The 26,297-nt window shown below is 54.4% G+C and overlaps 1 long non-coding RNA gene across 1 annotated transcript; it reads right to left on the reverse strand.

The window, feature by feature from the left end:
* Positions 1 to 13,467: 13,467 nt before the first annotated feature.
* Positions 13,468 to 24,456, reverse strand: LOC146398503 (uncharacterized). Its single transcript, XR_014819146.1, has 2 exons — positions 21,537 to 24,456; positions 13,468 to 16,865 (listed from the first exon to the last, which is right to left on the reverse strand). It is a non-coding gene; the product is annotated as an uncharacterized LOC146398503 (long non-coding RNA).
* Positions 24,457 to 26,297: the final 1,841 nt, after the last annotated feature.

The following is a 26,297-nucleotide window of genomic DNA, read 5'->3' on the forward strand; positions in this document are numbered from 1 at the left end:
ATACATGAGGAGTTTGGGATCCGCAGATGCAAACCCTACACGGAGGATGCGTCAAGAACAAGGCCTGCGGTAGACGCAGGGAGTTATGGTCAAGATCCTCGGAGAAACCACAGCGGAAAAGAATGTGAAAAAGACGTGTGTACACGGACACTCGCATAAGTGAATCGCTTTGCTGCACACCACAAGACAACACAACGTTGTGCACCAACCATGCTTCAATAATAAACAAATAAAAACAAAGAGACGCCCCAACGTAATTGATGGGCATGGATGCCAAAAGGATTCAAGAATAACAGACTTTTAAGAGTTTAAGAGAACCGATTTTCCAGCGCTAAGGCTTGCCATTTTGGACCGCATGGGGAAATCAGAGTAAAGGGGAAATAACTAAGGGACGGAAAACCGGACCAACGAGAAAGAGTAAAGACTTGGCAGTTTTCACTCCACACAAGAGGAGGTGAGAGGGGTTAGATCCTCTTGGCCCTCGGCATTCTCAGAAATTCTCGGCACAGGGGTGCCGAATTCCCTCCACCATGTCCAGGAAAGTGAGTTACTCAAGTTTTGAGATCACAGTCACATGAGTTTCATCTGCAAAGTGCTCCCACTCTCCCCGCCACAAACCCGCCAGGAGGCCGACGGCTGGGAATTCCCTGGAGGCCTAGCAGTTACGGATCTGCTGTGGTCGCTGCTGGGCCGGGAGCTGGATCCCTGGCCCAGGAACTTCCTCTTGCCCTGGGCAAGGCCGCAGGAAAAAAAAAAAAAAAAAAAAAAAAGGCTAGTGGCAGATAACCTCAAGCCAACACTTCTCCCTCTGCCACGGCGACATTTATGGGCTATACACGGCACCGACTGGACACCACGCCTGCTGGGAAGCCTGGCATCCTTGCCCAGCAACACGACGGGCTCCATCTGCACCCTCAAAGAGGGTCGTGATGAAGGAAGCTCCACCTGAGAGGAAGGATGATAAACTCCGCCGTAAATTCCCATCGACATTAGGGGCCCTCAGAGTAGAGACAGCTTTACATTTTGGCAGAGGGACAAAATCTGATCCCAGGACCCTTCACCTCCCACAGACAGTGGAAGGGCCTGAGACTGTTCAGAAGCCCTATCTGCTCGGGACCCTGCCCCTCTGCTCGCCAGGCAGGATGAAAGCCCAACAGCGTTTCTGTGCAGCAAATAGGAGTGCCGGCCGTCTAGTCCTGCCATCTGTCTGCCTGTCACATCTGTGTGCTAACTCTGAGCTTGGGGTCCAGAACCTTCCAGCCTGCTTTCTGATGAGGTGGACAGTCTGGGTCTAGTCCCACCCTAACAGGAGCGGGGGTTCCTGGGGACCCCGTACAGCCAGCGGGGAAGGAGCAAAGGAAGAGACACCTGACTTCTCGCCTCCGGCCACCGGCCAAGTCCAGCTGGAAGCAGAGGGCAGGAGAGCTGGGGGGCACGGGCCACAGAGAACAGCCTCTGGCACGCCGAGCAGAGTGGAGAAGGGCAGGAATCAGTGGGGACTTGGGGGACATCAGAGATGGGCCAGCACAGATGGTATAACGTGGAGCCAGGACTGGGGACGACTGTGGCATCCAGCTTGTCCCAGGGAAGAAGAGAAGGCAAGCCCCAGGACCTCAGGCCCAGCAGCCTCTGAGAAGTCCAGGAGAGCATTGTCCACCCTCGCCATCACCCACCAGGACCCCAGGAGATACCACTGCCACCTAGAGCCCCTAGCTACCCTCCCAAAAAAGCTGGGGAGGGCCAGTGTAGGAGCGTCTGAGGGCATGGCTTCTCCAGCCACCCAGCACTTACAGCCCCGCAGCACAGGGCCTCCCAAACGCCTTCTCATCTCCTGCTCTGAGGATGCCCCCCCCTTTTCTGACAATGGATTCGGTGCATTGCATTCAGAGGAGCCAGTATGTTTAGCAGAAACGGGAGACTCTGCTCAGCAACTGGGCAGGAGAGGGCCCCAGGGAAGGGGGGTACCGTGTGGGAAGGACGACGCGGGGGCGGGGGGGGGGGGAGGTCCGGAAGAGCTGCTGAAGCTTCTCAACATTGCAGACAGAGAAAACAACAGCTCCCAATAATAATAACCATTTCAGCTTTGCTCAATTATGATCTCCAGATTACGGGCATCTCATTACCACCTCAAAACGAACAAACAAAACTCTGACTTTTCTATTAACGTCACAGCCGTCAGTGTCTCATTGATTGAAGAGAGCCAACTTCAAAAGAGACTGAATTGTTTTTTCATTCTAAGCCAATCTAGAGCCTGGGCTGTGTCTGCAGACATTTTGTCTCGTCCCTGCCTCTGCCCGGGGCTCCACCTAGCGTCCGACAGCCGGTACTACACCCTCTATCCCACTTCTTAAAGCTGCCTTTTCTCACAATGAGCTGGTTTCATAGAAAATCATGAGACTTGATAGAGGGAAAAAAATGGCCTCTGTGACAGACATTTTTCAAAAGTGGTTGAGCAATAAAGACTTCCCATTTATTGGATTTCACACATGATTTCGCTTGAGCCAAACCAAAGACTCGTGACTCTTAAAAACAAGGAAGAGGCAAGAGAGTACCGAGTATTTGGGCAATTTTCTCACGGCCTTCTTGTTTTGGGGAACCATGCCTGTGTGGACACATAAAAAGGTGACTGATTTGCATATGCACATACGGAGTTTGCAGGGCCAGGCCTCGTACAGCAAAGACTTATTTAAGTCCCTGTAATGGGCTGAATTGTGCCCCAAATTCAAATAAATCCTAGCCCCCTGTGTCTCAGAAGGTCACCATTTTGGAGATGAGACAATTAAGTGAAAAGGAAGTCTTTAAGGTAGACCCTAGTCAAATCTGACTGGTGTCCTTATGAGAAGAGGAAATTTAGACACAGACTATGCAGGTAGGGGGACGGGGGGCGGTGGTAGTGGGGAGACCCTATGAGGATGAGAAGGCAGTCACCCACCAGGCAAAGGGGAGAGGCCTCAGAAGAAACTAACCTGCCAGCGCTTTGATCTTGAACTTCCAGACTCCAGAGCTGTGAGACAATATGTTTCTCTTGTTTAAGCACACACACACACACACACAGAGCCCCGTCTGCAGTGTTTTGTTATGTGGCCACAGCAAACTACAGCCCCTACATTTTTTCCTCCCACAAGCTGGGCAAACAACACCAGAGGAAACCGGCCCCATTGCTGGTAAGAGTGACCTATGCCAGCTTCGTGTCTCTGCGTTTTCTACATAATGAGTTCTGAACCCGGAAAGGTTGGGCAGTAGCTTTGGCAACTTCCTTTGTCCACTCCTCCCTCCTATCAGTAGGGAACGTGGTAAGACTTAAGCCTCTCCCGGAAGTGGCTTCCTGGTGGGGGTTTAGGAGAATCCAGACCCTCCCTCAGCGGGCAGTTGGGGGTCAGATAGGCCTCTGCCACAGCTGGGTGAGCAAGCTTGGCAAGTTTACTGCGCCTCTCTGAGCCCCGATCTTGTCCGCTGTAAAGTGAGGGTGATGGGGTTGCCTGGAAACTGAGGTTCAGCAGGGCATCTGGCTCGGACCTGCTCAGGACACACCCACCAGCCACACCTGAGCCGAAGGTGCACACCAGCATCCCCAGACTTGCCTGCGGAACCCCGACTTCGCCCCTCTTCTTGGAGAGGTGGGGAGAGGGGCTGGTTAGGCGGGAGCAGGCATTTAGGCCCCCCCCCCGCCCCCCCGCAGTGCCCCGTGGACGCCCGGCATAAAAGCCAACTTCAGAAAATTGCTTCCGGTGACCTTGGCTTTCAAGAGATCTCCTAGGAGGACAGAGGCCTTTGGCTGGACATTTAGGGACGTCACTTTTGAAGGCACAGAAGCAGGATGGCTGCAGCGGGTGCGGGAGGAAAGGGCACCGCCGCCAGGAGCCCGACTCCCGGGAACCGCAGCGCCGACTCAGTCCTTTCCCGCTGCGATCAATCTCTGGCCGGGCCGTTTCCGCCGCCCGCGGCTCCGGCCCCGCGGCCGCGCGGCGCATTAGTGACTCTGTGACCCGTTCGCCCAGCGCCCTGCCCGCGGCTGCCCGCCCCGCTGCGGCGGCTGCCGGGCGGGACAGGGACAGCCGGCCTGGTCCCCGCAGCCCGAGTCCCCTCTTAAAGCGGCCCGTGCGCTCCGTGCGGATGCCCCGGGCCCCCCGCCCGGTCCCCCGTCGGGGACCCCGGCTCCCCCTGGCGGACGCCAGCTCCCTCGAGTTCCCAGCCGTTTCAGATGTTCAATTTCAGTCATCTGGGGGTGCTTTTCCAGCGCGCTCGCGCAAACACACAGACACACAGACACACAGACACACAGACACACACAGACACACACACACACACACACACACACACACACACACACTCTCTCTCTCTCTCTCTCTCTCTCTCTCTCTCTCTCTCTCTCTCTCTCTCTCTCCAGGTGAGGGATTTCCGGCTGGGTGCATCAGAGATCTCGGCGGCAAGATGCACACAGGCTAAGGAGCCAAAGAACAGAAATGCAGTAAAAATGTAAAAATGGGGTAGGCCCAGCAAAGTGTCCAGAATGCTCCCTGACTGAACGCTCTGTACCAGCCTCAGAACACTCAGTGCTCCGTCTGGACTCTTCAGCCCGGGAAACAGAGGCGTTGCATTTCTGTCCTGCAAGCGCCGTATATTTGGCAGGAGGGAATGCCTTTCAGAGGCACCTTGTTTTCTTAAATATACCGAATGTATAATACGAACTCTCAGAGGCTTCTGTTTCTTAAATATACCGAATGTATAATACGAACTCTCAGAGGCTTCTGTCTGAAAAGGGAACACATCCTACAGGCTCCATGAAGAAGCATGTTCAGATAAAGCACCATAAACTTTAGTCTATGGTTTGATGGAAACAGAAATAATAAGTAAAACGTGTTTTTATGAACCTTTGAAAAAGCCTGTAGCTCTCAGTGGCAACCCCAATCCAGCCTTGTGTTTTATTCCCTTAATGAAACTTAAATGCGGAAGATGTTGTGGCGTTTCAGCGTCTATGGACCCTCTCCGATGGGCCCTGTGAGTGGGCAGGTGTGAGTCAGGGCCAGCAGCCGTGGCGGGTGGACGCTTCGGAATGGAGCCACTGGCATGGGTAAGAGAAAAAGGAAGAAGGAGCCAAGGGGGAGAAAATTCTATTCTTATTTATGTTGCAAACTAAATTGACAGACATATCCTTTTTGGACCAGGGCACCTAGGAAGGATTGTGTTGCTGTGGGCCTGGGGTCCTCAACCTTGAGGAAACCAGAGGGGCAGAGAAGCTAGGAAGGATGCGATGTCTCGCGGGCAGCCCAAGCCTGCCTCGGAGAATCGCCTGCGTGGCTGGTCCAGGCTTTTATCCATCACTCGGCCTGCCCGAGCAAGGGCTGCACTTCCAGCCCGGAAGGGGTCAGCCCCTCGGCCCTGCCGGGACCCTCTATGAGAAACGGAAGAGCCCAGGCCTGGAGGTGGACAAGGATCTAGGGAAGAGAGAGGTTCAGAAGTGGGGGAGGGGAGTGACCTCAAATCTACAGAATGTGGACCCCAAAATGGTATGTGTTTGCTTTAGCCTCTGTGTGAAGCCTTCGACCCAATTCACTGTGTGTTTACAGATGTCGTTTAGTTGGCGAGGAAGAAATAACTGGAAAACAGAGAAGAATGGAGATAGCTTGCCATCCGTATCTCGGGGGAAGTCTAACCTTTCTTGTCTAGTCAAGGTTAGTTAACACCAAAGAGAGCCAGCAGCTCGCCACGATTGTGCAGCAAATACGAATCACCTGTTGTGGCCAACGGTTCTTGCCAGGAAGCCCTGACATCTTTGTTTATCCGAGGAGGTAAAGGAACTGTGTACACTGCGCGTCCGTCAGTGGTTCTCCAAGTCTGGTTCCCGGACAGTAGCAAATGCATCACCTGGGAGCTTATTAGAAATGCAGGAGTTCCCGTCGTGGCGCAGTGGTTAACGAATCCGACTAGGAACCATGAGGTTGCGGGTTCGATCCCTGCCCTTGCTCAGTGGGTTAACGATCCGGCGTTGCCGTGAGCTGTGGTGTAGGTTGCAGACGCGGCTCGGATCCCGAGTTGCTGTGGCTCTGGTGTAGGCTGGTGGCTACAGCTCCGATTCAACCCCTAGCCTGGGAACCTCCATATGCCGAGGGAGCGGCCCAAGAAGTAGCAACAACAACAACAACAAAAAAAAAAAAAAAAAAAAAAAGAAATGCAGATTCTCAGGTCTCTCTTGAGACCTGCTGAATCAGAAGCCCTGAAGGTGGCCCCAGCATCGGTGTGGCAACGACCCTCCCAGGTCACTCGGATGCGCCTGAAGCTGGAGGAATCTCTACTACGCATCCTACTTTCCTGGCGGTGTCCACATTTAGCTTTGATTTGAAAGTCAGAGTGAGTCCGTGAGTGACAGGTTTAAAGGAGGGTTTGGGGAGTTCCCGTTGTGGCTCAGAGGGTTAAGAACTCGACTAGGATCCACGAGGATACAAGTTCGATCCCAGGCCTCACTCAGTGTGTGAAAGATCCAGCTTTGCCACAAGCTGCAGTGTAGGTCGCAGATGCGGCTTGGATCTGGCGTTGCTGAGGCTGTGGTGTAGGCCGGCAGCTGCAGCTCTGATTTGACTCCTAGCCTGGGACTCTCCCTATGCTGCAGGGGCGGCCGTAAAAAGACCAAAAAATGTAGGGTTTGGACTGTGGGAAAGAAGGCTTGATAAATATGAAATCATCCCGCCCAGCCTGTTCAGGGCAAGACACGCATAAATCAGCAGCGAGCCTCTGAGAAGACAGACAGGAGGAAAGGGGCGGGGAATGGGCTTAATGGAGCCTGGGGGAGGTTTCTGCTGATGCGCCACAGGGCTCTGCTTCCAGCCAGGCTCACCCAACCTTGACCGCGGATGCAAATAAACCAGTGCTTACCAAATATAAGATGTACCGATTTAAGTTCCTGGAAATCGAAAACAGTTCATCGATAGATCTGAGAAGAGAGCGACAGAATTGGGACCGTGGTTTCAAGTTAATAGCGTGTCTTGTGTTTGGGATAAGGTACTGTCGTCGGGACCCAGCCGCCAACAGCGCTGATGCAGATGAGTTAGGGTCTGTACCCACAGTATCGTCAGAGGCCAAGTCAACAGAATGATGTGACCACTGGAAAAAGCCAACGAGATAATCAGGCTCTCTTAAACTCTTGGCTTTTTTTTAGAGCCATACCCTTGGCATATAGAAGTTCCTGGAACTAGGGGTTGAACTGGAGCGGCAGCTGCCAGCCCACGCCACAGCCACAGCCGCAGCCACGGCGACACCAGATCTGAGCCGCATCTGCGACCTATACCCCAGCTTGTAGTGACACCGGATCCTTAACCCAGTGAGCAAGGCCAGGGATCAAACCCACATCCTCATGGATACTAGTCAGGTTCTTAACCCACTGAGCCACAGCGGGAACTCCCAAAAATCCTTGTCTTTTAAGGGGAGTGCAGTAGACTGGGGAAATGTCCCCCCAAAATACCCACATTCTTATCACTGGAGCCTGGAAATACTACCTTCTGTGGGAGAGGGGCTTTGTAGTTGTGACAAAGTTATGGATCTTGAGATGAGATGGGAAGAGGAGCCAGAATTATCCGGGTGGGGCCCTTACATGCGATTGGATGTGTTTTCCTAAGGGCAGCAAAGAGAGTTTGACTGAACACGAGATAGTGAGGCGAAGACAGAACAGAGGGATTTGCAAGTGCTGGCCTTGAAGCCTGGGGGATGCAGCCACACCAGAGAGTTCCAGCAGCCACCAGCAGCCCCAAGAGGTGACAGATTCCCCACCAGAGTCTCTGGGCGGCGTACGGTGGTGACTTGACTGTGGCCCCGTGGTACTGATGTTGGAATTCTGGCTTCCGGAATGTCTGTTGTTTTAGGTCATGTTTGCGGGAATTTGCTACAGCAGCCACGGGAAAAGGACACAGGGAGAGAGAAGGTTCTGTTCCATCCTTCCCTTGGCAGGACTGTGTTCCGTTCTGAGCACCACACTTGGGAGCTGTATTGACCGAAAGAGGCATTAAGAGTTGTAATGAATGGTCCCAAGAGGAAGCGCGGAGACTAGCAGTTGTCAGCTACAAGGTGACAAATTCCAACTTAAAACAAGGAAGCGCCCTCTGAGCAACGAGAGAATAAGCAGCCTCCAAAGGAGTGACTCCACCATCACTGAAGGCATTCAAACAGACACTGGGCAGTATTTGTCAGGCATGTGAATATCATACAGGGGGTTCGAGCCCCAGAGGCGGGGTGGCTGGGAGGCTGGGCAAGGCCCCTTCGAACCCGGGGATTCTAAACGGGGGTGATGTTACAGTCGCTCTCTGCTCTCACTGGAGCCGAGACAGACAGGAAGAAGGTACAAACGGTTGTAAAAGTCTGAGCGTGCAATGATTAAACCCAGGCACGGATGTGGCTTTGGAGGCAGAAAGGAAAGAATGCATTTTTAAAAAGGTTTTGGAGGCTTAAGTAATCAGTCTCTGGCAGCAGCTCGAATCTGGAAAGAGAAGCATATTTATTAGGTGCCGACTAACAGCACTGACCCAGGAGCCAGGGGCAAAAGAAAGAGAGGACGGCCGCCTGCCCTGCGAGCAAACAGAGCACAGGGAAGTGACCGGGACGTCGCCGTGATGTGGGTTCAGTCACAACGTCGCTGTGATGTGGGTAACGGCGTGGACTGGAAGGGGCGAGAGAAGCCCAGACCCATCTGAGTCGGGGCTGGTGACTGAGGAAGTGGGCTTTGAAGGAAGGTGAATGTCGTGCACGGAGGAGGCAGCAGGGGCGGAGGGAAGTGAGGCTGGGCTTAGAACCGCGGTGGCAATGACAACAAAGGCAGTGAAGGTGCAAGCCACAGACACTGGGTTGTTGTCGCCTCCAATTCAAGTGTGGCTGCAGCATCTCCAGAGAGGATCTGGATGGTCTCGAAGTGGGGAAACACTTTTAAACAAAACCTGAAAAGTGCAAAGCAGGGAGTTCCCTGAGAGCCTAGCAGTTAAGGATCCAGCGTTGGGGCTGTTGTGGTGTAGGTTCAATCCCTGGCAGGGGAACTTCTGTGAACTTTCACAGTTCGACCAAAAATAAAATAAAAATAAGAGCGCAAAGCACATGGCAAGAGCTTACTGGATTTGAATACATCCAAATTCAAGGGTTTTAATTGGAGAAAGGGCAGGGTTATCAGAGAGCTGACAGATTGGGAGAAGATACCTGCAAAGTCAAAAGTGGCAAGGGACCAGATCTAGACTGTGCGAGACCCTGCCACTGAGCAAAAGACACCAAGGTCCCCTCTCTGCAGTGAGGAAGGCAGTCACGAAAGAGAACGCGTTCCAAGTAACACGCCTGTGAAGAGATACTCAAACGCACGAGTCAGGAGAGAAATGCAAATGGAAGAGACAGCGACGTATCATTGGTACCCATTTGATTGTCCCAAAGGAGGCAGCTGAATAATGCTGCCGCCGGTCGGTGGCCAGGCGGTGGGAGGACTGGAGCTCCTGGGCCCTGGAGGTTTGCAGAACCGCTGGCCCCTGAGTCCCACTCGGTTTACTGTCTATACCCCAGTAAGGAAATCCTCCCACACGTCCTAAGGGCCCCGCAGAACATCCCTCCGTTCTGTCTGTGACAGTGTGTGTGGGGGGGTCCCTCTACGGGGGGCGGGGGCGGCGGGGACCGAGGAGGAGGCGCTCGCTCTCTGAATCCCTCCGCCAGAGTCAGAAGGAACAGCGTCGATGAACAGCGCAATAGTGCGTGCGTCCCGGACCGGAGACGCGCCGAGGGCTGCCGGAGGTGCGCGCGGCCAGCAGCAGGTGCCTGTGGAACAGCACAGGCGGACAAGGCGGTGCCAAGGGACCCGCCCTCCGTCCCTTAGAAGGGCCGCCCGGTGGGGCGGGGAAGGAAGTGGGAAACGCAACCCCCGCCCGACGCAGAGGCATGAATGAGGCCTGGACGCACCGAGGAGTGAGATGAGGCCGCGCGGGAGCCCAGGATACAGGGTCCTGTCCCCTGAGGACTGCGGTCACCCCACGCCCTGCTTCTGAGAACAAAGGGGAAAGAGCTCTTAGGCGTCACATCAATTCCTAGTGCGGTTCTGGACCCGAGTGTCACACAGATGACTTCTGAGATTCAGTGAGGAGAGGGGACCACGAAGAGCCCTTCATGGGCTCGATAAGATTGATGTCACCACACACGCACACACGCACACACACACGCACACACACACGTTCTTTTAAATGCATGGAACGACCAAGTGTTCTCAGGTTGTCTTGCTATGTAGCGGTAGCTGAAGGAGTAGATCAAACCTGCGAACCATCAGAACCACCCAGGAATCCAAGGGATGTTCAGGCCTCATCACGGACCAGCTCTGCTCTGGGAGGGGCTAGGATTCTGTGTTTCTCTACTTTGCGCCCCCCCCCGCCCCCCTGATACAGGGGTGGGACCCAGGCTGGGCCAATCACAGCCCTCGCTCGGGATGCTTCTAACTACAGGCCCAGGGGAGATGCAGTGTGACTCTACCCGCCGCCCGCGTGCCCCTCCCAGGCCCTCTTGCCAACGCGTACCCACCCACTGTGCCTGCTGCTGCCAGCCACCGAGGGGTCACAGCCTTGACCTCGGAGACTTGCCTGGGGGCTTCGGCGGGCTCCATCCCCCACCCCTCGGAGAGTGACGACTGGAAGCCAGGCTTCGGGAGTTTGTGTCCTGGAGCCTTCGCTTGCTAGCTCTGTGACCTTGGGCAGCCTACTTGACTCCTCCGTGCTCAGACATTCTTAGCAATGAACTTGAGAGAAGAGCGCTAATTCGGAGGGAAGAATTCGACACACGAAGTGTTCCAGAGCCTCGGCCCAGAGAAGGAACGCAACACGGTATCATTACGCTGTAGCTTACTTTTACCACTATTTTACCATTATAAAAGCACGGAAAGCAATATAAATACAAGCCTCTGGGGGAAGATAAGAGCCCTCTTCAGACGTCTAGAGGGACAGTGAACGAGAGAGGAATTAGACACGTTTAGAGAATCACCTGGACACACAAACATAGGTTTGTAAATGTACAGCTGTAGCTCAGCATTATTAGGTCATAGAGACCAACCTAAATACCGTAGCAGTAGGGGCCTCATTAAAGAAATGATGGGACATTCACATAATAATCAATGGCCATTAAGCACAGTACTGATAAACAGGAAAAGTGATAACGCAGACCCAGGGGTGAGGTTTGATCCCTGGGAGAGCGAAAGCGCTGACCCAGCAGAGCGGGTCCAGGCGCAGCCAGAGGCTCTGCCAGAGGCTCTACCAGGATGTCCCTGCAGGGGACTCTCCCTGTAAGAGCTATGTCCCCTGACACTCAGGGTTGTGGCCTTCATGTAAAAGCATGTACAGTGTACGTGCAAGAGAGCTGTCTGAAAGGACCGTCACCAAAAAGCAACAGCGGTTATTACCCGTGGGTGCGGCACCTTCCGGGATCTGGGTCTCAGGTCAAACATCCCGCTTCAGAGACATGCCCCTGCCCACTGCCCAGAGCGCCATCGGTCCCCTCGCCATGCTCTTCAGTGATGTGCGTGGAACCTCTCACACATCTCTGATGTGTCCACGTCTCCGTTTTACCTGGTACTGCCTGCCTCCCTCTGCCCCAGGAGGAGGGCTCCATATGTGCACAGACCCCTTGGTACCCACCGGCTCCCAGGAGCCTAGAACAGAACCTGACACGGGTCCAGGGCTGAGTAAGTAGCCAATGAAGGGATGAACAGTATGAGGTCAGGTTTTTAAAAACAACAATGCACTTTTCCGGGCTAGAGACAGGGATGGTGTTTAAAAGGAGAGGTCACAGGTGGAAGGAAGAGCGCGGCCTCTGCGAACGCGGGGCTGTGATGGGAAGGCCCTGGACGGGGGCGCTGTGGTCCCAGCTCTGCCCCCACGGGGGCTCTGAGCTGCGGCCCCACCCCCTCCTCTGGACCCTGGTTCTCTTCTCTGCAGTTTTTGAGGCTGAGTGCATTTCACACCTGGGACAACCAGATCGGGCCTTGGGGAGGAGGTGGCCCAAGGGCGAGGGTAGGGGCTGCTTGACTCTTGCCTGAGAAAGAGAACAAAGAAGCCACAAGCCCTGAAGGCAAGTGAAAATACCTAGAGGTTGAGGTTGAGCCCCTCTGGGCACTGGGGGTGCTTCCTCTGCTGCAGGCAGAGGGTGACTCTGAGAAGACCTGGGTTCTGGCTCCTCTGAAACCCCCCCCCCCGTTTCTTTCTCTATAAATAGGGCTGCTGTTGCCAATCTCACAGGGACTTCGTGATGACTGGATCCCATAAAATACCAGCCAATATTTAGTGAGCGTTTAGAACGAGCCAGCCACTGTGCTGTTATCTACCTGTGTTACCGAATTCTTGCAATGAGCCTAGAGAGTCGGAGTCCTTGTGGCTGCTATTCAAGAGCTGAGTGGTTACATGACCCTGCTCAGGGCCCCCAGCGGCTCGGCCAGCATCCGCAGGTCTCCTGCCACTCATCTCCCTAAGCAGGAAACTCGCCTGCTTCTCCATTCGCTCCTGTGCAGGTACCTGCTGTGCCTGGTGGGGACACACACGCCAGAAACACGCATCCCTACTTCCTGTCCACTTTGCAGCGGGGCAGTAACTTGGTCCTGCAGAGAAAGGTGTTTCTCCTTCCATAAACGAACACTGGGTACCAAGGGCTTTGGAGGGTTATTTTGCCCCAAGCTCCGTGTTGCGGGGTTGCGGGGGAGGGTGTCCTGTGTGCAGAACTTCTAGCAGCTCGCTGTTGCCCTTCTGTCACCTCTGGTTCTAGCAGGAGGCTGGTGTGTTCTCTGTGCACGCGGCTTGGAGGACAGTGGGATGGATGCAGGTGCCGGCTGGATGTGAGTCACTGTAACAGGTTTGGTAAGGATAACCCACGTGAGGCCATGACAGAACAATCCAAGCAGCTTCTGAAAGCACAGAGACGTGCCTCTTGACCTTGAATCTGTGGGCTGTGTAGTGCACAGTGTTCTCTGAGCTCAGGAACTTGTCAGGCTCTGACACATTTTAAAAATCCTCATCTTCTGTTTTCAAAAATAATCTGAGTAGCCTCAAGGCTACGGATGTAAATAACTGCTGAATTGTTTTATTGATTATTCTAAACATTAATGAGTCAGGGGTCTCCAATTTTTTAATCAAAAAACTCAGGGAGAAAAATAGGATTCTTCGTTGACTCTTTTTTTTTTTTTTTTTTTCTAGACACTTACACATCATCATGAGACTTGTGAGCTGGGAGGGACTGGGAAATCAGTCACATCAACCCCTTCCTGTTACAGTGAAGGGCCTGGAGATGTGACGATTTGGCCAAAGGCACACGGCAAATTAAAAGGAACCCGATCTCTTGCTGCCTTTCATTATAGCTGCTCAGCTTAGAAGGACTTTAAAGACTAAATTAGTCCAACCCTCCAAAAATTCATGTCTCTTTTACAAACAGACCACCTTCTGTGTTTGAGTCTGGGAGCCCTAAGGGGGCCTGCCCATCTTTAAGGAGTTTTTGTTGTTGTTTTTGAGGTCTGTGGGCACATGGAAATTCCCAGGCTAGAGGTTGAATCAAAGCTACAGCTGCCGACCCACACCACAGCCACAGTAATGCCAGATCCAAGCTGCATCTGTGACCTACACTGCAGCTTGTGGCAACGCCGAATCCCCAAGCCGCTGAGCAAGTCCAGGGATCGAACCTGCATCCACATGGATATAGCTGGGTTCTTAACCTGCTGAGCTACAATGGGAAGCCCTGGGTATCTTTTATAGTTTAAATTATTTAACATGATCGGGATAAAACCAGACATTAACAGCCTTGATCCGAGCTCTGGACCTGGGCATGAGGAATAAGTCAAGGTTGTCAGAGGCATGGGAGCCGTCAGGCCATGCCAGCCACGCAGGCCCAGACCAAAAGCCAAGTTTTACCAGAAGACTCAAGTTTAACCAAATCCAGCCACAAATAGCAATGCTCACGCCTTCCTGTTAAATATCAGTGATTAATAAATTCATTCACTTGTGTGTTAAAGAGGAGACGGGCCCCCTCCAGGGATAATTATTTCTATGTTACATTGAAATAAATGATCAGTTCTAAACCTATGGAACCCTGGTGCTGCGTCTGAGTTCTGAGAATTTGGTAATTATTTTCTGTCTCCTCTCCTATAATTGTTAACCTTTTTCTTGTCTTCTGAGATGAAATTTTATCCAACACATAGAGTAAGCTTTCAAGAGACATTCAGCGTCCACAGTTGGAATTTCGGCAGGCATGGGAGAGGACCGGCACTAGGGAAGAAAATGAATAAAGGAGAAAAGGGGAGAGGGAAAACCGCAGCTTTTAACATTTCAAGGATTGCCCACTTTCTCTGGGGGAGTCGAGGGCGGCAGCTCCTGTTTCTCCAAGGCAGTGTGTGGCATTACCACGTGTGACCAGCAGAGGGCGGCTTCTCCTCGTTTAAGGCAGAGAGCTCGGCACCTGGAGCTGCTGTTTTCCGGAGGAAGCAGATTTAAAAGAGCTTGGCTAAGCAGAGATCGTACCACCACCAACTGCAAACACATCTCTTAGCCTTTGCCTCTGTTGAAAAGGCAAGAAAAGGCTGGTGAAGAAACAAACGGCTTGTCAAGGTCATCAGCACACACGCACCTTCATCATCCGGCTCTGGCTGAATCAAGCTCAGGGCAGACTGAGGTTTGGAGGTGGGGCTCGGTGTGAGGACCGCAAGGAGGGTCCAGACCCGCCCTGATCGAGGGAGATCGGTGTTTGGGAGGGGGTCCGAGGTCCAAGGACGAGCAAGAGTTGCCCAGAGGCTGATCAGAGAGCCTTGTGTGGGGGGGGAATCGAGTCCCCTGCCCCTCCTTGGGTGAGCCAGGCTAGGGCGGGACCCCTGTGACCTCTCCTCCCAGCCCCACCCCCACCAGTCTCCCCTCCCATCCCTTCCCCTGGATTTCTGCTTTTCCCTGACTGTCCCCCTCAAGTCCTCGCTGCCACCAGAGCCTTTTTAATAGAGCAGTGGGTGCGGCTTCCTGGGTTCCCTTCCCTCCTCTGTCCTTCTGTCCTGTAGTTACTTTCCACTCGGCGGTGTTTGCCATCCACTCCTGAAGCTGATGGGCATGGTATGTGTGACTGTCCCCAGTCCAGGCCACAGCCCAGCCAGAGGGGGCTCTCTGGTTGGTGTGGGGGGGGGCGGCGGCGTCTGTGTCCTGAATGTCCCGGGATCCCTGGGACTTCTGGAAACCAAAGAGGTCCATTAACTTCCTCAGCAGCAAGGGATGCAGCTGGACTCAGACCTTTTCTCAGCTTCAGATCTCACCACCCGATTCCATCGCTGGTGGATGACTTATATAGTGTCTTAGGTTGACTTGTCCTTTTGTAACTAAACCACCAAAGGAAGAGTGGGGGCAAAAGAGGAAGTGGTACCAGGGTTATTATGAAGCCAGGACTCTAAAACTAGCTTCTGTAAAGAGCAGCAGACTCGATTGTGGTTTCTGTTTATCTTGCAGAAGCCGCAGCGAATGACCCTGGGGGTAGGGCTTCTGCAGCACCTCAGGTTCCCCCGGGGAACCTCAGCAGCAGCAGAGAGGGCTAAAGGTCAAAGGTCACACGGTAAGGCTATTTTAAAATAGTGATCACAGATACTTCAGTGACCGCCCCAGGAAACCAGTCACTGCCTCCCCCCCTCCCCTTCAGATCTTACTGAAATAGGAAGAGTTTCCGCAGCATTTCTAGGTGCCACCTCCTGTGCTTTGTGCTTTACTGGTATCATTTTATTGAATCGCCACAACTCGGTATGATTCCCCACTTTACAGCCTAAGAAACGAAGGCTTTACGAGGTTAAATACCTTCCCAAGATGTGCACGGCTGGCACGTTGCAGAAGCTGCATTTAAACCCGGATTTAAGTGTCTTCCCGCCGTGGTCTGAACCGCTAGGCTTGACCGCTTCAGCTGGGAAGCCACGGTTCAGTGAAAACGAATGCGCGCCCGGCCAAGCAGAAACAGTGGCCTCATCCGCAGGGTCCTCAAGCCTGAAAGTGGCTCCTGGACGAAGACACCCGCCATCCCTGAGACACGGTTTGGCTCCCTGGAGAAGAAGGCCCTGGACAGCGTGTTCCCGCAGAGGCAGAACTGAGCATCCATTCCACGCTGGGAGCAGCAGCGCGCTAGCCAAGCCCTTCCTCTGATGAACTCCTGTTCTAGAAGCACGGCAGTAATGAGTGAGTGGGAGTGAATGAGGGGGAGAAACCCAGAAATGCTGTGCCGACAGGCGAGGGACAACACGGGGGCCGGGGCAGCCCGGGTGGGGTGGTGCGGCTCGGCCTTGCGCCTGTAGCGCTGCACCTGCATTTATGGTTCACGACCTCACTCAAGAGGGATCAGCTATTTACTGTCTGGGACAGGTCCTTCCCGGCCAAGGGACCAGCAACCAGCAAAGACCCCCAGGTGGGGACAGACCTGAAACTTAACTGAAAAATAGTTAATGTGTTTAAAAAGCCATGGGCTGGGCGATGGAAGAACTGACCTGATTGGAGAGACGGTGAGCCTGGAACAGGCTGGCTGCACTGTGCCGCCTGCTCTGCCGGGGGCCCTCCCTTAGGGAAGTGGCAACGAAGCCAGGTGACACTAACTTGAGCCTGTACAGCACCCCGCACCAAGCACGTCACACGTCCCCTCTCATCTTCTCTTTCCATGACCCTGAGACGTGGCTAAATACTGTTATCCTCATTTTTTAGGTGGGGTAACTGAGGCTTAGAGATTTTAGTGAGCAATGTGCCCAGCATCTCACAGATAATAAGAAGAGACAGAGGTGGAAGTTCCTGTTGGGGCTCAGCCAGTTACAAACCCAACTAGTATCCATGAGGATGTGGGTTCGCTCCCTGGCCTCGCTCAGTGGGTTAAGGAGCCAGCGTTGCCGTGAGCTGTGGTGTAGGCTGCAGATGCAGCTCCGATTCGACCCCTAGCCTGGGAACCTCCACATGCCCCGGGTACGGCCCCAAAAAGAGCAAAAGAGAGAGAGAGGTTATACTTGAACCTGGGTCTGCGGCTCTAGCACACAGGCTCTCTAGCCTGCAGCCACGTGCTCCGGCCCCCGCTCAGATCTGGGCACCCCTGACCTCTGCAGCAGCCTGAGAACACAGCCTCGGGAGAACCAGGCCTTTGCTCAAGTTCCCAGTCTGTCCCTCTCAGTGGAGGCAACCCCACCCCTACACCAGCACCCACAGAAATCCATTTTCCCTGTTCTGACCCAGACAAACAAGGAGGCCACACTGGCTGCCCAGCACCTGGGCTGGGCAGTCCTGGGCCCTTCAAAGCCAAAGGATTGAATTTTGCATTACCCCCCACCCCACCCAACGTAGCAAACAATCAAATATTTACAAAGTCAAGCTCAGTGAGGGCCGTGGAGCTGGACAGCGAGTAAGATGCTGCCCTGCTTCCGGGGGCCAGCGGGGATGTAGCAGTGAATTCTTTGAACACAGTGCAGGACGGGAGAGACTAGAATCACGCTGGGTTCCTGTGGGAGCCCTGAAAGGGGTGCAAGGTCACTGCCGAGTCCGGAAGGACGTCGGGTGAGCTCTGTGGGCTGCAGAACCGGGCACCTGGAGGTGGCAACCCGCCAGGGCTGTGGAGGTGAGGTCCTGACACTGGCTCTGGTGTGTGGCTCCCCCCGCCCCAATACCAAGCGGTCCTCTGACGCCAGCTGAGTGTCCGACAATTCACCCCAGTTCTGAAACTACCCGGAGGCATCGTCAGATCCAAGAGTTAAGGGCTCAGCCCCGCAAGATGCCCCACCTCAGACGCCAGCCAAAGGCACGGATCAGACCACCTGACTGTAAATCAGAGGCTCCCGCCCCCACGCTGCGTCCATTCCAACTTTGAGGGGGCTCACGGGACTCAGGAGACGAGTTGATGCACTAGACCACTGGCTTCTTGGGAAGGATAAGAGTCACCAGACAGATGAAGAGATACACGGCTGAGGTTTCAGACAGAGAGGCTTCACGCCCGGTGACGTTTGGGGCCCAGCGTATCGTGGATACGTTCTGGCTCCTCAACTCGGAAGCTCTCAGAACGCCACCCTTTGGGGGTTTTACAGAGGCTCTGTCATATTGGGTGGGCACGAGTGACGAAGCCACTGGCCTTCAGTGATCGATTCACCTCCAGCTGCTCTGCCCCAGGGAGGCTTGGGGTCAGGGGGATGAAGGTTCCAACCCTCTCGTCTGGGGGTTGGTTGTTCTGGGGACCCCACCACCATCCTGCGGCGGCTGAAGGGCTTTCTAAAAGTCACCTCTTGGAGTTCCCGCTGTAGCTCAGCGGAAATGAATCTGATGAGCATCCACGCCAGGGCGTGGGCCCCAGCTGTCTCTTCCTCGGCCCTGGGTCCTTTGCCCCAAGAGCTCTCCTGCTGTAAAGCTGCCCTCCTCCCAGGCCTTTCTCAGCGTATCAAGCTTTAAGCAGCCAAGGTTGAGCCCTGGGCTGGGGACAAAGGTCAGAGTCAAGGCCGACCCAGCCCCAAATCTCATCCTATCCCAAGGCTCCAACCCGGCCCCGCTTCCACCACATACTCTCACACTTTTATTTGGAAAGGCTTTTAAACCTACAGACGACTTGAAAGAAGAGAACAATAAATACGTCTTTCCCCTGGCTCCCCCCGCTGACATCCTGCCACATGCGCCATGGCTCTGTGTCTCTGCCCTGAGCCACAGCCCAGGAGGAAGACAATGACCCAACCCTGTCATTAGTAAGGCTGACTGTGATAACAAGGAGTGACCACGGCCACATCTTCCCACGGAAGAGGCGGCCTTTCCATTCTGTAATTAATGAGAGGCTCATGGAGTGATGCGAACGGAAAGCGAAGCCACAGACCACCTCGCTAAACATCCTCGGGGCCACAGGAGGAAGCCGCGAACGCGGCAGGAAGGTGGCTGGCCTCCTGCTGCTGGAACTGAGATTCTCGCTCCCTTTAGTCTGCGTGAAATCAGGCGTGGAGATGAGGACGAGGACGGGTGTGCGGAGCGAGGGCGCCGCCAGGCTCTGCCTGGGAACATCTCCCGGTCTTGGAGGGACGTGAAATTACCAAGGCCGGTAGGCGGGGCATCCCGTGTCCTCGTTAGCGGCCAACGGCGCTCAGGCCACCGGCTTCCGGCCTGGCTCTGTCACCGGCTCCCTCCCAGCGCGGGGCGGGCTCTGTGCGTGATGAACGCTTCTGCCTGCCCGGCTCCGAGGGCGAATCCGGGGCCCGTGTTCCTTTTATCACCGTTTTATACTCGTCAGGGTTGTTAAGTCATTTGGTATCCCAGGCAACCTGAAAGCAGCTCCCGGACGTTTTAACCCCAAAAAAGACAGTGCCAAGGGAAAGAAAGACCTGTCCTTGCCAGGTGCCACTGTCGCATGCTCGCAGAAGCTAATGGATAACCTTTCAGGGGACGACTCCGCAGGGGCTGGGTGATGTCTCCGTATGTCTCGGGCTCCGGGTGGGGGGAGACGATGTCAGAGGAGACCAGCTCTGTAAGCACAGCTCTTTTTTCCAGCTATGCAAACAGACTTCTGTGAGCGTTTCCGCGGGGGACCCACAAGTTTCCCCTTCCGCCCAAAGGCAGGTTAATCTTGAGATGGTTCGGCCATGGTCATGCGATGTTGTCAGTGGTCTCCTGACACGTCCAGAGGACCCCCCCCCCCGGACCCAAGCCCCTTCCAGAGGGCACCTCCAGCCCCACCACCCCTGACTTCGGAGCCGCCAAGTGCCCCCAAGCCAGGCTGCCTGCAGAGCTGCGCCCCACTCCGCCCACCCAGCAGCCTCTTTCGCAGCTTCCTTTGAAACCTTGCCCTGGAGTTCAGCTTCAGGATTCCTGTAAGTGCCCAGACAGAGAACCTCAGATGTCATGATTTTTCAGGCCCTCCATTCATAAAACACTGGGCTGTTTCCACGTGGGGTGTCTTGTTCCTCCCAAGAATGGAAACAGAAGAAGCTGCCAAGCCTGAGTCCCCGGGAGTCATGAACCGCATCCCCACCCCACCCCAGGATGGCGAGGCTCTGCGGCCCCAGGTCTGTACACGCGGAGGGAAAAGGAAAAGGATGTTGGAGCCTCCCGGGCCAGCAGACCCTCTGATAGACGCGTTCTTGCGGCGGAGAGTAGCCTGGGAACCCCTCGCTGCTTTTAAGCGCATCACGGGCAGGGAGGCGCGGGCTGCACAGCTGCCCACGCAGCGGAGGGCCCTGGGCACGGCAGAGCCCGGCGTCGTGCGCCCTCCGCGGTGGCACCTCTGCCGCAGCTATGGCAAGGCCCGATCCTTTTAACCCCCGTGCGGGGCTGGGGATCAAATCCGCGCCTCTGCAGTGACCTGAGCCACGGCAGTTGAATTCTCAACCCCCTGCGCCGCTGCAGGAATTCCCACTGTTTAGGTTCTTCTTATGCATACTAAAATTCCCTGTCCACAATTTAGTCCATCTGGGAGAAATTAGAAAATGCCTGAAACTGCCAAGCGTAAGGTCACCAGGACTAACACTAATTAATGAGTCGGGGGAGATGTGTAGCAGATGACAGGATGTGACGTCTGGTGGCGCCCCTCGCAGATGGTCTGAGCCTGCCTCGAGGCACTGGTCCCAGATCTTCAAGGACAGGCTTGCCATCTTCTGGTCACCAAGTAAAAATCAGTCCTCACTTGAGATAAAGGGGCCTTCTTCCCTGCCCTGGAGGCCGGGGGGGCAGCCTCAGGGGTGAGGCCATGGAAGGGCGGCGAGGGGCCCAACAGCAGGCAAGCACCAGCCGCCCCCACGGGGAGCCAGGGAGCTGCTGCGCTGGTGAACTGGTTCCCAGTGGGGACGCTACCATCTGGGCGGGGGCAGGCAATTTTAGTTGTCATAATGAAGGCGGTGTTGGGGGGGGATGTTCGTGGTATTGAGGGGCCAATGACACCGGACATCCTGAAACGTGAAGGACAGGTGCACACCAGGAAGGGTCTTCTCAAGTCCCTTAGCATACTGATGTTTATAAATCCAAGCTCAGAAATGAACTCCGTTTTACATAAGTTACCAAAAAACCACAGGTGGTACTTTTTGGGGGGGAACTACTTAAATATACATTGAAATTTTCAAGCATGCAACTACCAAGTCCTTTTTTTTTTTTTTTTTTTTTCAGAACTCTACCAAGAGTTGTTCCCAATTTCAGAAGTCACATGTCAGCCACGCCAGCTCCATTCATAGTATTTCACTTGCCATTGGAAAACGCTGGTCTGTGTCTGGTGTCACGTTCAGAGTGATTTACGTAGCGCCGCCAGCTTCTGAGTCCCTTTTCAGGTCTTAGAGGAGAGACATGATGGAGCATTTACAATTTTTTAAGTGTAATATTTTGTTATAAGTTACTTGTTCCCTAGTTGTTTTTTTTTTTTTTTTTTTTTTGTCTTTTGTCTTTTTTTTTTGTTGTTGTTGTTGTTGCTATTTCTTGGGCCGCTCCCTCGGCATATGGAGGTTCCCAGGCTAGGGGTCGAATCGGAGCTGTAGCCACCGGCCTATGCCAGAGCCACAGCAACGTGGGATCCGAGCCGCGTCTGCAACCTACATCACAGCTCACGGCAACGCCGGATCGTTAACCCACTGAGCAAGGGCAGGGACCGAACCTGCAACCTCATGGTTCCTAGTCGGATTCGTTAACCACTGCGCCACGACGGGAACTCCCCTAGTTTTTTCTTTAGAGAAATATATGGATTTTTTTTTTTTTAATTCTATGAATTTGGAGTTCCCGTGTAGCTCAGCAGGTTAAGGATCCAGCACTGTCAGTGCAGTGGCTTGGGTGGCTGCTGCGGTACAGGTTCAATCCCTGCCTTGGGAACTTCCAATAAAATAAAAATTAAAAAACTTAACTCTATGCATGTACCTTGAGGAGAATAAAGGAAAGTTACGGAACATTCTTTATCCGAGCATCGTGATGGGGAGACCTTGGCCAGATGTCGATCTGGGCGTAGGCTCAGAACAAATACGGGCTGACCATGACCTCCCGTGCTTCCTGAGCAACTCCACCTTCGTCCGGCTCATTTGCAAAGCCTCCTGCCAACCTGCTGGCTGTGCTCCGTTGGCTGTAGGTTCATGGCACAGACTCAGCTCTCAAAAGCCTCCCCGATCAGCAAAGACCACGTGGTTTCCCGTGTTGCTGGCACCACCTCCCCCTGGAGGGCTTGTGACGATGTGACACAGTCATTTTGTTACCAGGGACATTCCAACATCCTTGCTTTACTCTTGGTTTCACCCAAGAACATGTTGATATGGACAGAAATCAAACTTTCAACTCTTTTTATTACCAGGGAACAAATGAAAGAGACGTCCTGTACCCACGCCTCGGCCCCCGTGTCTCACGCCATGCCAGTCCCCCCACCTTCTGGGAAGTGGGGTACTTGAGGCTCACAGATGGGCGGAAGGTCGGGAGGGTCTGCTGTGCTGATTTCTTAGGAATGAAACTCTGTTTTTACATTTATGGGTCTTTCTGTTACAGAATAGCTGCCCAAAATGGCCTCATCAAAATGACTTTCTCAAAATCCCCTTTCCGCCCAATGCCAGAGGAAATAGGGCTGAGAAATGAGGCACACCCATAAGGGCTGTCTTGGCTGACCCGAGATGAGCAGAGAGTACCTAGAAAGCTCAGCAGAGGTGATGTGACGTGGCTGTCAGGCGAGGGTGACAGCCACAGGCGATGGGGGGGACCTTACAGCCCGATGGGAGGTGGTTCTTAACCTGTTGGAATCAGCTAGGTGGCTTTAGGTAGGTCTAGATGGCTGGGTCCCATCCCAAGGGGTCCTTTTCATCTCTCTGGGTGCAGACTGGGCTCGGGTCTTTCCCAGCGCCCTCCTCGGTGATTTGACACCTACACCATCATGGAGTTCCCTGGTGGCATGGGTTCAATCCGCATGCCATGGGTGCAGCCAAAAAATAATAATTTTTTTAAAAAGAAACCTGCTTTGGTGACTAACTGCCAAGTGAAACTGTTCATTACTCCTTAATAAGATAAATTCATGTCACCACCCTAAGTCACCCTGTCTCAGCCTTGCTTCCACTCCTGGCAAGTCCCCACGTGTCATCCTGTGCTTTTCTTCACACTGATATTCTGGTAACATCAGCCCCTGGGGTTTGAAAGCCATCCTGGTCACCAAAGTGACCGGCCTGCTTGCTTGCTTTCTCTCCCTCTCCCTCTGCCCCCCCTCCTTCCTCTTTCTTGGTGGAGAGGAGAGTTAATGGCCAGTATCTCAAATTGAACCTCAGAAGATTTTGCAGAACTGGGAGGGCAGAGCGCCTCTGCAGGTCCCTGGGCCCGGAGGGAGGGCTGGCACCAGAGCACGTAAAGCCTGGGGAGAATCGGCTTCAGCTCCTTTAAGAAGCTGCCACCCTGAGTGGGCTACTCATACGCCTTGTCCTTAGGGATGCCCACCCAGCTATAAGTCCAAGTTACGTCTCCCTTGTTTGATGTTCAGTGTTGATTAAGAAGAATTGTAACGCCTGTTAAGGAGGGAATTCTGTCTCCCTCAGATAAGTTCAAGTCCTAATTCCCAGTTCTCCTGAAGGTGACCTTATTTGGAAATAGGATCATTGGGAAAGGAATTAGTTAAATTACAGAATGGTCACAGGAGGAATCTGATAGGACTCGTGTCCTTCGAAGGGGACGGCCTTGTGAAGACAGAGGGCTGGAGCGACACAGCCTCAAGCCAGGGTTCACCAAAGATTGCCACAACCCCAGAAGCTAGGGCAAAGGCAAGGGACAGCTTCTGTTCAGAGCCCTTGAGAGACCACAGCTCCGCTGACACCTTGATCTTGGACTTCTAGTTCCCAGAATGGAAGAGAACACATTTCTGTTGTTTTAAGCCACCCACCTCGGGGCTCTTTGTTACAGCAGCTGTGGGGGAGTAATATAGACCCCGGGACAGTGACCTTGTGCCACTGTGTGAAAGGGTAGGTGGTGATAGCTGAGGGCATGGGCTTCAGTGCCCAGCAGACCTGGGCTCCACACCCTCCTGTGACAACCTGTGTGTTTTCTCAACTGGAAAATGAGGACACTAAGAGCCCAATTCACAGAGCTGTCAGGAAACTTGAAACAGATGATGCCTAGGAAGTACCCAGGCTGGGCACTCACGGGCCCTCCCAGGGCACAGGGCAAGCCCGGGACAGGGTCCACACTCGATCCAGGCCGCCCCGTGCAGACGGTCCAGGCTCTGCACAGCAGGCTGTCTGTCTGGATAACAGAGGGCAGAGGCCAGGCCAGGTCCCGTCTTCCCGCGACACTGTCAGGGTGGGGGAGGCGGTATACAGGACCCCAGGACTGACCTGCGGCCTTCGCCTCATGGCAGCATCAATATTTTTCCACCTACCCAAGGCCAACTGTTCTAGGGTTTCAACAAGACGGTGTTCAGCGCAATGCAGAGAGCTGTGTGCTGGGCCTCGGTTCCCACCCCAGGCATCTGGCTGTCACGCGGCAACAGCAAACCCATTCACTTGGGTCTTACTGCTTAATTATTGCAAATTGGCACGGCTCCGGGCGCCTCGAGAGCCCTTGGACACGCACCATACGTTCCGGGCAGGAAGGCTCGCCTGGCACGGGGACGCTGCCTGTCACTTCTGCAGCTCTGCTCTGCTAAGTGGTGGATCCTCTCCAAACGCTCGGCCCCAAACACACGGGAAGCAAGAGCCTGGCATTCAGAGGTGCCAGTGCCACCTTCACACGGAACCAGCCTGTCAGCTATGCCGTCCAGCATTTGTCACCGGTGGCAGTTTCCAGCCTGGCAGTGGAAAGAGGCAAGGGGGCGGGGAGCCAGACAGCAGTCTGATGTTTCATGTATGAGGGGATTCGCAGGAAATACGAGTTCTAGAACCCAACAGTCCCTCAGCCGCCAGCCCCGAGTGAGGAGCTATGTTCCTGCCCATCTTGGTTGGCCCTGACCTTGGGCCCAGAGCAGGGGACAGCTTGACTGGAACCTATATCACTCATTCATTCGTTCCTTCCATCAGTCAACCCATATTTACTGAGCATCTGCTATGTGCTGGGCTGTGCCCAGCCCTAGGGACACAGAAAGGGTGGCGAAACGGGGCCGCAGAAGTTGTCTGGAGACAGCAGGACCTGGGTCCAGAGGAGCCGGCCAGCCAGCTTCCCTGAGCCTCCCTGTGCTGCAGGGGGAGCCTGCGCTGCAGCACCCCCTGGAGGCTGGACGAGGCTGTGCCGTCGAGGAGCCCGTTCATGACACTCACTTCAATGGGCGTCTATCAACCTCTAGGATGCGCTGGGCGGTCCTGGGATCCTGAGGGGCACTGATGACTTTTAAAAAGGTCTCAGCCCTCACAGATCTCCTATCAAGACCCCAGGGAATCTGCAGTCTGCCACCTGAGTATTTTCTAATCCTTCTTGATCTAAGAAGATTCCAGTGAAAGCCAGCATCTGCCTCACACATGGGCCAGGAGGCAAAGCACTCGGCCTGCCCTCTCCCTTGGGACGTGGGGCTGTCTCCTTCCTCATCTGCTGGCAGCTCGAGGCTGGTCGGAGGCGGGGGGCCGCGTGTGGACAGTGTTGGGGAACCATGGGTCCTGAAGGGAGGAGCTGGGGGAGGGCTGTGTTCTGAGGCCCCAATTATCTTCTCGAGAATTAGGAAGATGTCTCGACGTCTCAAATTCTCAGTGCAGCAAAAGGATAAACACAATATACTCTCTCTTTCAAAGCGCTGGACACCTAAGGGCCCAGGGCCGATCTCAGAGGTTCCTGCTGGGCAGCCACCCTCGGGTGCGGAAGAGGCAGGCCTGGCAGGAGGACCCAGCTCCTGCCTGAGGCCACCACCGAGCTGCCCGCTCCTGGGGAGACAGACACGGAGGTGACCTGCACGGTCCTCCTGGGGAGGATGGACTGACAGTGGCCGGGCAGAGGCACAGAGGAAGGGGACAGCGTCTGGTCAGGGAGGCCCTGCTGGCCTGGCGGGGCCGGCATTTCACATTCTGGAGGAAGAGGGGGCGAGGCCTGTGTCTTCAGGTGTGATTAGAGGAATATACTATATTAGGGAACAGAAAAGGAACGATATTGGGGAACAGGAATGGAGGCAGAAGGCAAATGCCATCTCAGAAGGGATTCAGGACCAAGAATCTAGGCCACGGTATCTCGGCCTTGGCCCTCTGGACATTTGGGGCCAGGCACTGAATTCTTTCCAGGGAGTACGGGGTGTCCTATGCCTTGTGGAACATTTCCCAGCATCCCTGCCCTCTGCCCATGAGCTGCCGTAGCACCCGCCACCCCCAGCTTTGGCCACCAAAACCGTCTCCAGATTTTGCCAGATGTTCCCTGAGGATGAAATCAGTCCTTGCTGAGAACCACCGGCCTGGCTGTTTCCTGGAGCCA

The sequence above is a fragment of the Sus scrofa genome, chromosome 11 (assembly GCF_054392235.1).
Source record: "Sus scrofa isolate SSC_HxYL_T2T_F1_AM1 chromosome 11, Sscrofa_HxYL_maternal_Yorkshire_Landrace_v2.0, whole genome shotgun sequence".
NCBI lineage: Eukaryota > Metazoa > Chordata > Mammalia > Artiodactyla > Suidae > Sus > Sus scrofa.